The 15555-nt window shown below is 39.2% G+C and overlaps 1 long non-coding RNA gene across 13 annotated transcripts in view; it reads right to left on the bottom strand.

Annotated features, from left to right (window-relative positions):
* Positions 1-15555, bottom strand: part of LOC108587907 (uncharacterized) — a 651298-nt gene that overhangs the window by 186157 nt on the left and 449586 nt on the right. For all 13 annotated transcript variants that reach the window (XR_013525356.1, XR_013525361.1, XR_013525359.1 and 10 more), the window contains one exon: positions 8316-8390. This is a non-coding gene — a long non-coding RNA (uncharacterized LOC108587907). The remainder of the gene's footprint in view (positions 1-8315; positions 8391-15555) is intronic.

The raw sequence follows: 15555 nt of genomic DNA, 5'->3' as shown, positions 1-15555 counted from the left end.
CAGAGATCAATTTTTAATCTTTTTAGTACTGTCCAATAAAACTTTGTGTGATGATGAAAATATTCTATAATAATATGACTGACAGGATATTTTATGAGTATTTTTCAAATATGCAAATATTTAGAAATACAATGAAGAAGCATTAACTATTATTCTGCAATTAAAATGTGGTGGGTGAGGCTTGAGATTGAAATGCTTATTTGATTTAACATAAATTAAAATTAAAATAGCCAGTGTGGCTATTGGCTACTGCATCAGACAACACAGGTTTATAAAATGATCAGAACAATGATCATTTTATTTAAATATGTAAGTTTAAAATCTCATTTTTGTCAGTAGTGTAAAACGTCTTCCTGACCAAGTCCAGTAGCTACCGATTAGGGGCTACCTTTTCAAGACGGCAACTTTACTAAGCATTATTACGTGAAAGATTCTTTGCTAGATGGCAGGGTCTGCTTTCTTTGCCTCTCTCCCTTCCCTTCACAAAGCACCTAGTAGAAAGGTAAAAAGAATGAACAAAATGCAGAACAGAAAGAAGAGGAGTAAGCAAAGAGCAGTCATGAATGGTAATTATATAGGAAAACCATTAGCCTCAGAATAATTGTAAATTGGCTAAGTTACAATGCAAGGCTCCCAAAAGTGCCTAATAAGCAAAGTTGCTTCAGCCATTTTGAAACAGTTTATTGAACTGGGGAAACGTATTTCTCAGATGCTAGAAAGGATAGGGAGTTAGATGACAATAGATTTCGTTTTGTTCCTTTCCTGCACTTTAACTTTTGTTCACATAACTTCTCAGCTGTAGCTATTTGGAATCTTTTTCTCCTCTCCAATAAATGCTGATGGAGACAGATATGTCAATAATATATATATTTTACCACTTTGAGAAGCAATTTTCTTCTCTGTGGCAGCACAAGCTGAGCATTTTAAAATCATGCCTCTACATCTGAAATTTATGTTTACATTGTTCTTGCAGAATTCAAGATGGGATCTCTGCTCTTAGCATCAAGACCCTCTTTGATGAATGTAAATGATGGCTGACAGAATGTGACTCAGAAGAAGAGACAGCCTAGTCAGTCTCCTGGTTTACAGCATATTTCACTCTCCTGAGTCAACATGAAGAAAAAGAAACACTTAAGGTATTAGTAATGGGAACTTGCCATTCTCTATTTGGATAAAAATAGCATGAAGGTAGTTCCATGCCTGCATTCTACTTGGATTATGACACCTTCCCGACCCCCTCTTGGTAGGTAATCCAAAGGACTTTTTTAAGCCTTAGTTGACGAAGAACAGATTGTAAGAGAGTAAGACCAGCTTCAAAAAACACGACTATGGCTTGTCTAGACTTCATTCTACATCACTCAATTTGAAAACAGCAGTCTAAATTATGTCATCTAGACTGCATGGGGATTATCGGCACTCCAGTGTGTGAGACACTAGAGAGCTTTCCCCCTCTGTATGTAGTAAAAACATTTATTGGTTAAAAATCCAGAATAGACCACATGTACTTATCTTTTACTCTCTGCACTGCTCACATTTGTAATGGGTGGTAGTAACAGAATAAAAACTTTATGAGAAAATTCTGTCTGAGGCTGCATGGAATCACCTGTGAAATCAGCCTTTCCATATTACCAGTCATCCTATCTAATTGCAACTACACCTGCATTTTGTGGCTGCCTTAAACATATTTTTTAAAGAGAAAATACTGTTATTGTCTGCTAATGTGAAATGTGAACAACTTTTTAAAGAGCATATTTTCAATATGTACATGTGTAGAAATAATATTTATAGGGACTGAAACTGATTCTTATTAGATTTAACATAATATTCAATGGTAAGTTAAGGTTATGAAAACCAGTACTTTAAAAGGCATTCTTACCTTTCTAAATTTACACAATACATTGAAACATAGCTTCCCATTGCTATGGACTTAATTGTGTCTTCCACCCAAAATTGATATGTTGACATCTGACCCTCCAATGTGACTATATTTGGAGATAGGGCTTTTAGGAGATAATTAAGGTTAACTGAGGTTCATACGGGTGAGCTCCTGATCTGATGGCTGATGGCCTTATAAGAAGAGGAAGATAATCTCTCTCTCTCTCTCTCTCTCTCTCTCTCTCTCTCTCTCTCTCCCCCCACTCCCCTCCCTCCCTCCCTCCCCCTTTCTCCCTCCCTGTCTGTTCTCACACATAGAGAGGAAAAGCCATAGGAATCCACAGAGAGAAGACAGCTGTCTGAGAACCAGGAGGAGGGCTCCCACCTGAATCCAATCATACTGCCACTTTGACCTTGGACTTCCAGCCTCTAGAGCTGTGAGAAAATAAATGTCTGTTGTTAAGCCACCAGGTTCATGGTATTTTGTTACAGCAGCCCAAGCAAAGTAAGTCACTGATCCTCTCCTATACAGCAGTAACACCGCCAAGGTTGGGTTCTCACTAGGGATTTCCAGGATCCCCCTCCTGAGACCTGGCCTACCTAATCACATACTACTTTGCTATGTTTTCTTTGATTTTGAGACAGAGAATTAAATAAGGCTTCAAACATAAAGCTGGCTCTAAAGCTTGATTATAACACAGCCACTAGAAATGAGGTGCCAATCCCCCATTTAAAGTATAAAGGTGGATTCCAGCAATAATATGTTTAAAGGAGAAGTATGTTACTTGTATCTGGGAAGCCTAGCCTGTGAATGCCTGCCTTAACTCCTGTTAAGTCAGAACAACATCTAGCTGGTCCAAAAGAGAAGGTCCACTGGCCATCCTTTCATGGAAACCTGAGGAATTTGGATAAGTGGTGAGTCTCTACTGGGACCAACCAGTAAGAGTACTCTTCTTCCCGCAGGTTGCCAAGAAAAGACCACTGGACCCACCTACCCCTCCTGTCCACAGTCAGCTTGTGGCCCCCTAGGCTAAAAAGAAACATGGCTGTTGCCGGACTTTGAGGGCTCATTGTATTTCCCGGGGCTACGGGAGATGAGCAGTCAGATTCAAGCTTGCTTTTATTTTGCCAATGCCTTGTGAACCTATATAATCTGCATGTGACTTTTACTCATTTAAAAGAAAAAGAGGCCGGGTGCGGTGGCTCAAGCCTGTAATCCCAGCACTTTGGGAGGCCGAGGCAGATGGATCACGAGGTCAAGAGATCGAGACCATCCCGGTCAACATGGTGAAACCCTGTCTCTACTAAAAATACAAAAAATTAGCTGGGCATGGTGGCGCATGCCTGTAATCCCAGCTACTCAGGAGGCTAAGGCAGGAGAATTGCCTGAACCCAGGAGGCGGAGGTTGCGGTGAGCCCAGATTGCACCATTGCCCTCCAGCCTGGGTAACAAGAGTGAAACTCTGTCTCAAAAAAAAAAAAAAAAAAAGAAAAAGAATCTGGTCTGGATGTGTTTCCTATGATTAGCAAATGAATCTCTAATTTAATTGATAGATGTTAGTACATACTGTTATGTGTTGGTTACTGCCCGGAAGTTTATAAGCACCACCATTGCCACTGCCCTGCTCAAAACCTAACCCTGCCCTATCATCTACACAGACATCTGAGGGCCTGTCTGCCAGGGCCCTTTCCCCAAGGCTGCTTCTGAAAGCAGAGAGAGGACATGATACCTTCCTTCCCAGCCCCTTGAGGAACTCACTGCAATGGTAGACAAGGGCTCCAGGCTCCCGAGGAGCACGATCAGGCTCTGCAGGGACAGCCAGCACCTTCTCTGGAGGTGCTGTGGCTAACAATTCACAGCAGCAAAAGACCAAGGAAGAAAAGTAAGTGTTTTTCCAGAACTAGGGGGTCAGAAAATCACATTTTTAGAAACATTTCAGGATTTTAAAAATCCACTCAGTTTCTTAACATTTCAGTCCTATGTCCTTCCGTGCAATCCAGACTACATTAGGCCTGAAATAAATTCTCTCACCGCTGAGGAGGTCAGCAGCCATTTTTGTCACTCAGCTGGCCTCAGAGCACTTGGATGCCTGAGCCCTGAGGTAACTGAATTTCTTCACTGCCTTGACTCTCAATGTAACTTATTAAGGAAGTATGCCTTATCAGAGAAATTATATTTAGAAAATTACTATGGATATTGTTTGTGTGTGTGTGTGTGTGTGTGTGTGTGTGTGTGTGTGCATGTGTTACATGTTATGTGTTTGCGTAAGAGTGGACCTCAGATCTTCTTGGACCTCGGACTTGTTGAGTAATACGTTTTGAAATTAGAATTTCCCCAACTGAATCTTTCAACATAAATATGTTGAAATTATTTTATTTCCATTACTTGTACTTGGTGTGTGGGCAGCTGTGGAGTCAGACATAAAAGAGGAGGTGGTAGGTTTATTGAAAGAAATGTATACACTTCTGAAAATGCAAAGAAGAGATTTTCAAAACTGAGGGAATCCTCACTTCACATGAACAAACTTTGTGGTAACTTTGTCTCCCTGTTCAAGACTCTAAGAAGAGGCCAGGTTCAAGGATGCCTCCCTCTGAGATCCTTTGCGTATTGTATCGATCCTCACTTATTTCATCAGTCAAATCACATTGCTACAGTCAACTCGCTTATTTAGCAAAACCACATTACACTAAATTTCTAAGACTGGCTACATTAAACAAAAAAAAAAAAAATCAGACTCAGACAAGTTACTATATCAACCAGTACAATGTTTTATAAAACAAAGCAACATATTCCTCTTAAATCGAAAATAAAACATGTTACATTTCCTAAGCACACATGCATGTAAGTGGAGGAAGCCATGCAAAGTTACATAGCATAGTGTTGAATGCAAGTAGAGATGGGCTTATGCTTCTAGAAGCAAAGATTAATAAAAGACATTAAACATAATGGCAGGATTCTTAGCAACAGATTCTATAAGTATCCATCTCTGGTATTAAAAACTGAACAAATCAAATATACATAACACCAATACTCTAGTGAGAACAAGAATTCGTGCTCAATAAAGTATAATAATTAGTCAGTCTGTGAGTGAAACCCAGCATACCATATCATCATTGCATGTGAAAGAGTAGGCATATTTATTGATAATGTTTGTATATCTAGAAAACACACAGCATTTATCTGGTGAGGATATAAATTAAGTCCTTTATTTTACGAAATTGGACTTAGAAATTGAACAGCACCAACACTTACTTGGAAGAAAATATAAACAAAATTTTGTACCTATATACATAACATAAAATACTAAACAGTAAATCTTAATTAATGAATTCATTTTTAATCTAAGAAATTCCCTTTGCTAGTACCCATGTAACATTATTTGTTAGTACAGTTAATATTGTAAATCTTATCATCAATTTTCATGTCAAACCCATAAGATTACAGGCATACAAAAAAATCTGTCTCATGGCTAAAGGCTGTGGATATAGAGTCATTACTGACACTCATCCCCCTAATCAGAGTCCTCTACCCAACCCTGCCTGGGATGCAGGTGGCCACACAGGTCTAGCTTCTTCTTGTCTCACTTCACTCACACCTGTTTACAGATCGCCTTAACACAGAGACTCCCAGATCAGCAACCTCTTTCTCCAGGACCCAGACAGATATTTCTCATGTCTACCACAATGCAGTGTTTCCAAATTATCAATCCCAAACTTTTTCATACCAAATTCACTAACTTCTAGCTCCAAAGTGGTATTCCATTTTTTTCAGTATAGAAGATCTGAAGACTGAACCACATAGATCAATTTGTCAGCAACATTCTCAGTTCCCTGCTGTTTATTTATCCACACCCAAATTCTAAATCTCCTTTCCATTCCTCTCTCCTATGCCTGAGAACTACAGACCAACCTCAAACTTTTATCTGCTCATCAATAAACCTTCTGACTTGTAACCAATGGTCTTTTATTGAAGAGTGATTTTCAAGTTTTATTTTTATTATTATCTTTCCACTTTTAAATGCTCCATGCCAAAAGCTCAAAACTTCTTAGCACAGCATTTAACAAATTCTACCATCCAGCGTTACCCAGTGTCTTTAATCTCAGCTCCTGTTCCTACCTACCCCATTCCTTCTTCTTGTCTCTAATACACCTGATACCTGTTCATTTCAAATATTGGCCTCTGTTGGCACTGGTCTTTCCCTTAGAAGTGCCTGTCATCATCTCCGTGGAGCCTGTTCACTAGGCTCTGACACGCGTCACTCTATGTGAGCCCACAGTACAAAAGAGTTGACAGCCGTCGCATTCTGATTTAGGTTACAGTAGTTCAGCTGTGTAGCTAATTCTTGAACTGGATTAAAAGATTCAGAAATCTCATTTTAGTTCTGTCTCCCAATCCTGAATGAATAAGTTAATGTAAGGCAGATGCTTTGGAAATGTATTAGTCTGTTCCCATGCTTCTGATAAAGACATACTTGAACCTGGGTAATTTATAAAGGAAAGAGATTTAATTTACTCACAGTTCAGCATGGCTGAGGAGGTCTCAGAAAACTTACAATCATGGCAGTAGGAAAGAGAGAAGAATGAGAACCAAGCTAAGGGGGAAGCCCCTTATAAAAACATCAGCTCTCATGATAATTTACTCACTATCACCTGAACAGCATGGGGAAAACCATCCCCATGACTCAATTTCCGTCGTCTGTGTTCCTCTCACAACATGTAGTGATTATGGGAACCACAATTCATGATAAGATTTAAGTGGAAGCACAGCCAAACCACAAATTCTGCCCCTGGTGCTCCTCCAAAATCTCACATCTTCACATTTTAAAACCCAATCATGCCTTTTCAACAGTTCCCCGAAGTCTTCACTCATTCCAACATCAACTCAGAAGTCTAAAGTCTCATCTGAGACAAGGCACCCGTTCACCTATGAGCATGTAAGATCAAAAGCAAGTTAATACCTTCCTGGGTAAAATGGGGGAATAGGCATTGGGTAAATACACCCATTTCAAATGGTAGAAACTGGCCAAAACAAAAAAGCTGAAGGTGCCATGTAAGTCCATAATCTAATAGGGCAGCCATTAAACTTTAAAGTTCCAAAATGATCTCCTATGACTCCATATCTCACATTCAGGGTGTGCTGATGCAAGAGGTGGGCTCCCATGTCCTTGAGCAGCTCTACCAATGTGGCCTTGCAGGGTACAGCCCCATACCTGGCTACTTGTACGAGCGAGCATGGAGTGTCTGTGGCTCCTCCAGGCACATGAAGCAAGCTGTCGGAGGATCTACCATTCTAGGGTCTGGAGGATGTTGGCTTTCTTCTCACAGCTCCACTAGGCAGTGGCCCAATGGGGACTTGGTGTGTGAGCTCCGACCCCACATTTCCCTTCTGCATGGCCTAGCAGAGGTTCTCCATGAGGGCTCTGCCACTGCAGCAAACTTTTGCCTGGACGTTCAGGTATTTCCATACATCCTCTGAAATCCAGGTGTAGGGTCTCAAAAATCAATTCTTGACTTCTGTGCACCTGCAGGCTCAACACCACGTGGAATATGCCAAGGACTGGGGCTTGCATCCTCTGAAGCCATGGCTGGAGCTGTACCTTGGCCCCATTTAGTCATAGCTGGAGTGGCACCAAGTCCCTAGATTTCACACAGCATGGGGACCCTGGACTCAGCCCAGGAAACCATTTCTTCTTTCTAAGCCTCCATGCCTGTGATGGGAGGGGCTGTGGTGAAGACCTCTGACATGGCCCTGGAGACCATTTTCCCTATTGTCTTGGGGATTAACATTCGGCTCCTCTCTACTTAGGCAAATTTCTGCAGCCAGTTTGAATTTCTCCTCAGAAAATAGGATTTTCTTTTCCACTGCATTGTCAGATTGCAGATTTTTCAATCTTCCATGCTCTGTCATCTCTTGAATGCTTTGCTGCTTAGAAATTTCTTCTGCCCAATATCCTAAATCATCTCTCTCAAGTTCAAAGTTCCACAGATCTCTAGGGCAGGGGCAAAAAGTCACCAATGTCTTTGCTAAAGCACAACAAGAGTGACCCTTACTCCAGTTCCGAACAAGTTTCTCATCCACATCTGGGACCACCTCAGCCTGCAGCTCATTGTGCATTATCACTATTAACATTTTGGCCAAAGCCCTTCCACAAATCTAAGTAATTCCAAACTTTCCCACATCTTTCTGTCTTCTGGGCCCTCCATGTCTCTAGGAAGTTCCAAACTTTTCCACATTATTTCCCTTCTTCTGAGCCATCCAAACTGTTCCAACCTCTACCTGTTACCCACTTCCAAAGTTGCTTCCACATTTTGGGGTATTTTTCACAGCAGCACCCTACTCTCTGCAGTACCAATTTACTGTATTAATCCGTTCTCGTGCTGCTATAAATAATTGCCCAAGACTGGATAATTTATATAGAAAAGAGATTTAGTTGACTCACAGTTCCACTTGGCTGGGGAGGCCTCAGGAAACTTATAATCTCGGCAGAAAGGGAAGCAAACATGTCCTTCTTCAACTAGAGGCAAGAGAAAGAAATAAGTGCTGAGCGAAGGGGAAAGGTTCTTAGAAAACCATCAGATCCCATGAGAACTTACTCACTATCATGAGAAAGCATGGGGGAAACCATCCCTATGATTCAATTCCTCCCACCAGGTCCTTGCCACCACACATGTGGATTATGGAAATTACAATTCAAGATTAGGTTTGGGTGGGGACATAGCCAAACAATATTAGTAAGCGTTTGTTAAAATGATTAACAAATCATTTGATTTAATTGATTGAAGCAATTCAAGTTCTTAATAAGAAGGATAAAATATGTATCTATAACCAACGCCTACTTTCTGGAATTCTGTATCAATAATTTTGGCTTTGTTTTGCATCTCATAGCAGTGACCTAATCATTGTCTTTTGGGTTAGATATTTAGAGTCTATTCATGGATACGGGTTGCTATGGTGACATAATCCTGCCAATATCTAGTGCTTTTAAAACTTTATAAATTTCCTGAATGTAAGAACCCTGGAATAAGCGTAACCTTTACACTTCAAGTATAGCTACATATTTTGAAAGTTAGGTCAAAGGGAGAAATAAAGACAAATTTTCCTATCAGAAGTGTGTGCACTTTTTACAATACTCAAATTTCACCGTAAGAAGTTTAAGGCCCATAATCTGAAATATGTTTTATTTTATGTATCATAGGAATAAGTTTTGAGTTTACTGACTATATGGACTATACATACATGCTTTTAAAGTGCATCTGATAAGTTCAGCTGAAAGTATTTCATTAGAAAGATATTATGGGATGCTACATCATTTTCATAAACAAGTGAGGTCATCTGAGGCTTATATATAAACCCATTGTGTTGTATCACAGCAAAATTACATACTTAAAAAATCAGTTTCTATTTAATACTAACTACAGTTCCATAACTGTGTTTACAAATAGCTAATTACTAAATCACAATAATTTCAGAAATTTATACATATAAACTTCATTTGAGATAAGTAATTGCTAAATTAAACAATAAATAGCTCTGTATTTTAAGTAATCTAATACTTTAAATTTCAAAGAATTTTAATTAATATGTTTAGATATGATTATTCATATTTAAAATAAACGTATTTTCTAAAATAATTCATGTTTAGCTTTCTTTAAATAAAATAGTTTCACAGTTAACTGATTCATATAGCCCATGCCCAAATTAGTATGTAAGGTAAAGAGAATAATGATAAAAATTGCTTCCATTTCCAGAGATATAAACTAAGAAAAATTGAATTCACATTTGAATAATTTATATATCACTGTAAATTTGTTTCCGTAAGTTAGTGTAATTTACCCAAAATATAAGTTCACAAATGCTTTCACTGAAGACTATTATTATCATAATTTCTCAGGTGCATACAATATTTTATTGCTGTATAATATCAAAGCCTCCAGATGACAAGATTAAGAATCAGCAAGTGTTTATGAGAGGTTATGGATATAAACATTCATAAGCATGGTAACATTTGGATAATTTTCTTAAATTTTAGAGTCCTGCTTAAGAGAAAACTCAATATATTTTGAAAAGTAAAGCACTTTTTCTTTAGATATATCTCAGACGTAAAATTTTATAAACTCAAAGCCTACAGAATTTTTTGTACTCATTCAATCCAATGAAAAAGTGAAAGTCACATATTGCTTTCTGTGTCCCATCACACTATTTGTGGCAGCTCTGTTTTTAAATTTGGAGAAAGTAGAATTGATTACTCGAATCTATACTTGATTGCATCATTGCTTGTTTTTTCTTAGCTTGTTTTTCTCAGCTAGTTGTTATAAACTAGTTCTTAGCTAGTTGCAATTGATGAAGAAAGCAGGTAATTAGATAACACAAGGGAAAAAATGATTTTGCACCATCTATTATAAGCTGGTTTGTGATGGTCACTTGGAATGCAAAGAAAAGTTAATTGTCCCATCTACATTAAAAAGTTACTCAGTTTCTCTCCTAAGGACAAACCACTTCTTGGGAAAGCTATAGTATCTTTCTCCAAAATGTCTTGCTTTTACAAATTATACTAATTCCAAATAAATTTTCTCCCAGTTTTACTTGAAAAAGATAAAGAAAAAGAGCTTCATGATAACAGATGATGTAGATCTCTGAGTGAATACCTCCATTCCATACCAAAGGCTTGAGGTTTACTCTTGCAATACTAAATTTGGATAAAACTCACTCTCCCCAAATCTGTTTTTTTTCTCCTGTAGGTATCATAATAATAATGTCTGAACTTACTTTCTATATCTATATTATCTATATCTGCATACATACACATATATGTATTTTAAAATATATAAATATACAGTTTGAAATACATACACACACATGATCTGAAAATACATTTTATAAATATTGTCAAAGTTTGTCATTTGGGATAATTTAAGAAACATCAAACCATTATTATTAAGGTTTTTAAAATTATAAGACCAAAGCTTTAAAACAAGAGTGTTCAATCTTTTGGCTTCCCTGGGCCACAGTGGAAGAAGAATTGTCTTGGGCCACACACAAAATACGCTAATAAGAGCTGATAAGCTTTAAAAAAAAATCCCCCAAGAAATCTCATAATGTTTAAAGGAAGTTTGCAAATTTTTGATGGGCAGCATTCAAAGCCATCCTGGGTTGTATGTGGTGCATGGGCTGCAGGTTAGACCAGCTTACTTTAAAAACATATTATAAAGGCTTTGTAAATATACATGCATATTTCAATACTTTATAATATTAGCAGTTCATGCAGTTAGAATTTTTCAATAAAGGCCAACATATAAAATATTCATAAGGATATTTAACTAATAACTATTGTTGAGACTTAACGGCAAAAGTAAAATAAGATTGCAAGCCAGGGCTGGTGTTATTGGACTTAAAACAGACCAATAAGAGAACTATTCATGCAGATGGAAAGGGAGATCCACTACAGTTTGATTCACAGCATTTAGGCATATTTAGAAATTGAATCTCTAAGCAGTTTGACTAGCAATCTTAAAGCATTCGCTCATCTTATTCTCTGCATTCCACAATGAAAATAAGTATCCACTCTCCTACATCATCTAGACTTAGTCTAGTCTTTGGACTCAAGCTTTTTTGCATTTTATTTTAGTTGGTTTCTAATGAATTCCTCTCCCATCTAGGACAAAACACAAGTAGCATATTATTTTTCTCTAATGGTGACTGAAAAGATTCTAAACCAAACACTTTTGCATTTACTATTAACCGTTTACCATTAGCAAATACCAACACTTAAAGATAGTTCATAGGAGGATCTTTACATGGAAGCCTTTGCTAGCTCTCTGTTCTTTGCTGTCATTTTCAACTGTTCAAAGCTGGTAGCCAAACAACAAAGAACAGTTGTGTGCTATCATACCAGCCCGTGAGCAAAAGCCCAGTGCTAAAAGAGTTTGATGCCAAAAGTACCTTTTGGCTTAGTAGAAATTTATTCACTAATCTCTGTAAAGGCTCACATATATAAAATAATGGTACTACTGACTGATACGTGAAGGAAGCCATGTTATTGGCAAATTATCCTCTCTAATAAAGATTCCATGAAGAGAACACTGGCACTACAATAAGAGCTTATAATATTAATGGAATCACTGGTTTTGACAATACAATATGGTTAAATTTTCACCCTCGATCAATGGCATTTTAATACATTAGTGTATCACTCTGCAGATGCTAATAGTATATTAAATATATTTGATTAAAGTAGTCAATTGTAATCTATTTCTACTAATAGTAATGGATATTACTTTGTCTTTACTGCTCTATAGCCAGTGCTTCATGGGTTATAATGAGCCATTTGCTATATCCCCATCTGTCTTTCACAAATACTGCATCAAAGAATCCTACTGAGAGAGTAACACTGCATTTCATAATAAAAAAATGCATTGTTAAAAATGTCAGTACTTTCCCCCTTAAAAATCAATACTAAAAACACAAATAAAACAGAATTATCTGGGGAACTATGGTCTGTGACTAAGAATAGTTTGTCTTTTCTTAAGGAAGAAGATACTGGCATGAGATGAGGAAATTCGCTTAGGAGTGGGCAGGTGTATTTGAATATGAAACCCCAGGTTCCCGGGGAAGAGAAAATTTGAATCCCTTACTTGTGCAATACAGTCATTGAAACCTTTCAGAATTGACCTTGTGGCTGAGTAGAAATGGGATCGACATGATAAAATCACCATGAGACGGGAAACCATGAGTTCAGAGCATTTGCCAGCCCCATAATGAATCACGCAAGTGAAGGAGCACGGTGGTGGGTGGGATTTGAAGTGGCAAATACTGAAACCTGTTTCCATTTTGTTGCTGCAATGGTGGGCTTTCACCACTGCCCTCCCACACATAGGCTGAAGATGCATGGTGGGTGACTGGGGGAACTGATAGAATGATTGCTATGGTTTCAATGATGGTGTTCCCTCCAAAATTCATGTTGAAACTTAATCCCCAATGCAACAGTGTTAAGAGGACTGGCCTTGGGGAGGTAAATAAGACACTGAGGGCTCTGACCTCATGAAGAGGATTAGCATCCTTGTGAAAGGGCTGAAGGTTGATGGGAGTGCTCTCTTGCCCTTCCATCCCTTCTTCCATGTGAAGACAGAAGTCGTGAGAATACAGCATTCCTCTCCTCCAGAGGATGCAGCCAAAAGGCATCCTCTTGGAAGCAGAGAGCAGCCCTCACTATATGCCATTCCTGCTGGTGCCTTGATCTTTGACTTCCCAGCCTTCAGAGCCATAAGAAGTAAATTTATAAGCTTTGTAAATCACCCAGTCTCTGGTATTTTGTTATAGTAGTACAATGGTCATCTGTCCTTGCCTTTGAAAACCAACACAGCTTTAGGAAGGCCCCATACCATACTGGCAAGAGACAAAGCTCTAGCCAAATGACTTTGCTGGCAAACGTTGTGAGCAAACAACCTTTTCAGAATGTTCAGCTTTCGTGAAACTGTAGAGAAGTGTTAGTTATTTCTGAAGGAAAGAGTTTTAGTGACTTTAATGCTTCCAACCTCAAGAGGGCTTATCAGAGCTTTTGATTCCAGGGACTCTAAGGAATGAGCCTTAGAAGGGAACGTGTGGGATTGTCTTAAGCAAGCCAAAAACTAGCACATTCTAGGAAAAATATGCTGTACCTTGCCCTCCATTCCAGCATGGAGGGCCTGAATTGTCCTTTGAATTACTCTTAACTGGCAATTTGGCAAATTTATGTTACAAAGCAATAAGCTCTAGGGAAATTTGTAAATCTGTTGCCTGACCTGGACTTTAAGCCAAGGGGTTATTGAAAAGTACCAAATTGAACCCCAACTGGAATCTAGACATACTCCTCTTTTTCCCTTCTTTATAGAAGCAATCCAGTTTCTCCCAAATAATTAAGCTGAGCTCTTCCAAGCAATAGAATTATCTTCTTTTCTACTGGGTCAGCCATATGAAGAGCGCAGAATGACCAGGGAGAAGTTTCAACTTTCAATTAGATCTGCGTGCTATGGTTATGACAAAGAAAGACCCAAATACCAGTGGTGGTGTTCGAGCACATAAAGAGCTCAATAGAACCAGTTTTCCAACATCACACAGTTTCGCCTTCAAACTGACCTTCAAACTGAGTCACATTTGGTCAAGTGAGCTGCTCCTGGGTCAGTGGGAACATGGAGATAACAGTGAGTTCAGTGGCTATAAATCCAATAACATAAAATACAGCCTCTGTCTGAAGCAACATTTGCAGGACACCATGGTGGTTGTGTTAGTCCATTTTCACACTGCTATAAAGAGCTACCTGAGACTGAGTAACTTATACAGAAAATAAGCTTAATTGACTCACAGTTCTGCAGGGCTGGGTAGGCCTCAGAAAACTTAGAATTATGGCAGAAGGCAAAGAGGAAGCAAAGTATGTCTCACATGGCAGCAGGAGAAAGAGCATGAAGGTGGAAGTGCCACACTTTTAAACCATCAGACTGCATGAAAACTCAGTCACTATCATGGGACTAGCATGGGAGAAACCACCCCCATAATCCAATCACCTTCCACCAGCTCCCTCCCTTGATAAGCAGTGATTACTATTTGACATGAGATTTGGGTGAGGACACAGAGCCAAACCATATCATTCTGCCATGGCCCCTTCCAAATGCCATGTCTTCTCACATTGATAAATTCAATTTTCCCCTCTCAACAGTCCCCCAAAGTATTAACTCATTCAAGTGTTAATGAAAAAGTCCAAGTCCAAGGTTTCATCTGAGACAAGGTAAGTCTCTTCTGTCTATGAGGCTGCAAAATAGTTACTTCCAAGACACAATGGGAATACAGGCTTGGGTAAATGTTCCCTTTCCAAATTGGAGAGATTGGCCAAAACAAAGGGGATACATGCCCCATGCAAGTCTGAAACTTAATGGGGCAGTTATTAAATCTTAAAGCCCCAAAATAAATCTCCCTTGACTCCAGGTCTCACATCCAAGGCACACTGATGCAAGAGGTGGGCCCTTAAGGTCTTGGACAGCTCTGGCCCTGTAGCTTTGCAAGGCACAGCCCCTACAGCTGCTTTCATGGGCTGGCATTGGGTGCTTTCAGCTTCTCCAGGAAGACGATTCAAGCTATCAGTAGATCTACCATTCTAGAGTCTGGAAGATGGTGTCCCTCTTCTCATAGCTGCACTAGGTAGTGCCTCAGTGGGGACTCTGTGTAGGAGCTCCAACCCAACATTTCCCTCTGCATTGACCTAGTACAGGGTCTCCATGATGGCTGCACTCCTGCAGTGGACTTTTGCCTGGACATCCAGGCATTTCCATACATCCTCTGAAATCTAGGCAGAGCCTCCCTAACTTCGACTCTTGTTTTCTGTGTGCCCACAGACCCAGCATCATGTGGAAGCCACCAAGGCTTGGGGCTTGCACCATAGGAAACAATGGCCTAAACTTTATGTTGGCCACTTTTTGCCATGGCTGGAGCTGGAGCAGCACCATGTGATAAGACTGCACAGAGTGGGGTCCTGGGTCTGGTCCACAAAACCATTTTTCCCTCCCAGGTCTCCAGGCCTGTGATTGGAGGGGCTGCCATGAAGATCTCTGAAATGCCCTGGAGAAAGTTTCCCCATTGTCTTGGCTATTAACATTCAGCTTCCCTTTACTTATGCAAATCTCTGCAGCTAGTGGCTTGAATTTCTCCCCAGA

The sequence above is a fragment of the Callithrix jacchus genome, chromosome 13 (assembly GCF_049354715.1).
Source record: "Callithrix jacchus isolate 240 chromosome 13, calJac240_pri, whole genome shotgun sequence".
NCBI classification, from domain to species: domain Eukaryota; kingdom Metazoa; phylum Chordata; class Mammalia; order Primates; family Cebidae; genus Callithrix; species Callithrix jacchus.
Note: the sequence above shows the minus strand (reverse complement) of the source record. Positions and strands in the feature narration are given on the sequence as shown.